This window comes from Amaranthus tricolor, chromosome 15 (genome assembly GCF_026212465.1).
Source record: "Amaranthus tricolor cultivar Red isolate AtriRed21 chromosome 15, ASM2621246v1, whole genome shotgun sequence".
Lineage (NCBI taxonomy): Eukaryota > Viridiplantae > Streptophyta > Magnoliopsida > Caryophyllales > Amaranthaceae > Amaranthus > Amaranthus tricolor.
The window spans coordinates 8,801,412-8,804,460 of NC_080061.1; positions in this window are offsets into that span (position 1 = coordinate 8,801,412).

A 3,049-nucleotide genomic window follows, 5' to 3' on the forward strand; every position below is an offset into this window, starting at 1 on the left:
AACTATACTTTAGGAAACTAAATATTTTCCTAATATCCTACACAATCACATAGATTATACAAAATATGCAAGAAATCGAAAGATATTATTCTCAGATATTCTAATATTCTAATATTATTGCGCTCTTCTATTTTGCAATACAAAATATAAATATATGAAAGTTTTAAAAATCAATTATTGAAAATGTAAGAAACACAGAGAATAACTATTTGTCTTAACAAAGTAATTGTATTTTAAAATTTAATTTTATTGCTTTTTCAATGTTATGTCAATATTACATGAAAATAAATAAATAAATACATGAAGCATAGAAATGAAATGAATATATAAAATATAGTAATGCTTTAATGTAGAAGAATAGAGAAGTAACAAAAGATGGATAAAATATGAAGACTATGATGAATAGTACATTTGACGTATCACATTGTACTACTTAGGAGAGCTTGCATGTGAGACTCAATAGGATTCTGCATATATAAACATATTTATTGAACTGTGTATGTAATGTCAAATTTAGTAAAAGTGATTTATTCAAGAGCCACAACAAACCTTAAATATAGAGATAGATCTTTATACACATGTTTAGAGTGTGCACTAAGCTTAGGTTTATATGTATCAACTAAGAGTAAAACAAGACTTGCAAGAAGACATATTCGTACGCTCAAGAATCTCATAAGCATATTTAGATTGAGATAAAAATAGACCCCTAAATTGTCTAGTAATAATAATAGCTAGAATATAACTTAAAGGACCTAGATCCTTAATAAAAAATTTGAAACTAAATAATCAAATAATAGATTGTCTAAGAGAAGAACTAGCAACAACAACAACAATAATAATAATAATAATAATAATTGTTTCGGTGATGAAACGAGAAGGTGGAAATCACCTGTAATACTTAGATTGGAAGCGTTATCGGGAACGGCGATTCGCAAGAGGTAGCGACTCGAATTCCTGCAAGACAACACGTTAGCCTTGTCCGGGGGTGATCTCCCGGAAAACCCCTCCGACGCTCAAGTTAGAACGTAAATTAGGAAATTAATGAATGAACGATTATAGAATGAATGCAAGAAGAGATGTTGGGATTGAGATTGCTAGTGTTTGGGTAGGTTAATGAAGCAGGGTGAGAGCAATGATATTATAAAGGCTATATTTCAGATGATCCTTCCTTCTTGGTGGCTGCCCCTATTTATAATGATGGAAAGGAAGTTATTCCTGAGGAGGTGTGGATGATCATGGGAGTAATGGGCAGCAGCTGGTGGTTATGATGGAGAGTGGAAGATAGTGGGCAGTTATCTACCTTGGAAGAAGGATGATCAAAGAATGTGGGTGAGTGGGAAGTTGAGTTAAACAGGTGGTTATGTATAGGAAGTTAGGGTATTTGGGAGTAACTAGCCCATGGGCCGTTCAAGGAAGGTGGGGGATTTAGAAAAAAGCCCATTGACCGAAAGTCAAGGTCAACACGAAAGGTCAAAGGGTATTTTAGTAATATGATGTTAATTATTAAATAAATTAATAAAAGAATAAATATTACCATAACATTTAGCCCCACACATGAAGGATGATGTGAGGAAATAGCCCCAACAATCGGAGACATCTTCCTTTATGCGGAAAAATACGTGTCCGTCGGAATTGATTTAGTGAAGAAACATGATCGTAGAGAATATTCGAAAGCCCCACGAGAATGAACACATACACAATCTGGCAAACCTTCTGATGGATTATGAAAATTGAGCTCGTAAGCTTCGAATCGACTGTTCATATGTCGAATTCCGAGTTGTAACGAAAAAGTTATGACTTCAAAGTGATCGTGCGAAACGCTCCGAGTTCAAGAAAAACGAATATGGCCAAATGAGCCACGGCTTTGAAGCATGCCACGGAGTGGCCCCATCCCTCAATATCATTCAGCAGCAAAAAATGTAATTGGGGAGGCTTGATTCTGCAACCTCAAGTATAGCAGTCTGCACTTGAGACCAACTGAGATAGCCCTACTATCATGTAGTAACTCAAGCCGTGGATTATATTATGCCGCGGAGTAGCTCCAGTCAGCAGCATAAATGTAAATAGGAGGATTTGATCCTGCGACCTCCGAGATAGCGTGCAACACATGGAACCAACTGAGCCACCTATCTACTTGTGAACCCTTCCTAGAAGGTGGCTCTCGCTAGTGCCCATGATGGATAGGCATCATTTTGTTCCGTTGTATTTGTACTCGAATCTTGTTTTTGGTGTAATATAATTTTTCTTACTTCTCAAAAAAAAATATAATAATAATAATAATAATAATAATAATAATAATAATAATAATAATAATAATATTATTATTATTATTATTATTATTATTATTATCATCATCATCATCATCATCATCATCATCATCATCATCATCATCATCTAAAAGAAGGTAAGTCCATATCTAAAAGAAGGTAAGTAATATCATATCCTTGCTTGATTGATGAAACCAATAGTTTAATATATGTAGCAACCCGATAATATCAAACACTAGTAGGGATGGGCATGGGTCGGATCTAGTTAGACCCAGATGCAAACCTATTATTTATTGGACCCAGACTTAGACTAAGGTTCATAGAGTCTGAAAATTTTTGACCCATTCCCAAATCCTTAGGGTATGGCGGATATAGGGTCTAGATTTGGGTCCAACACAATATTTTATTTTTTTTCCCTACAAATTTTCTAAATTATGTTATACAATTTTCGCCCACTCATATAAAATTATTTAAACACTTTCAACTTAGAAGGATCTTCTAATATTTTATACTAATTGAGCGACCAAATATATGAAGCTTTGCAACATTAAAGTTCCTAAAGCGAAATATTCATCAAGTCTTTCGATTTTTAAAGTAAAGATACAACGAACACATTTCAAATTACATGAACTGACAAAGTTCCAAATCACGTAATATTCCAAAATATGACAAAGTTCTAAACCAAACAATTAAATACAAAAAAAGCTAATATATAATTTTGAAAAAATTGTAAACGGGCCATTGGACCCAGACCCGGATTGTAAGGTCATGGACACAAATCC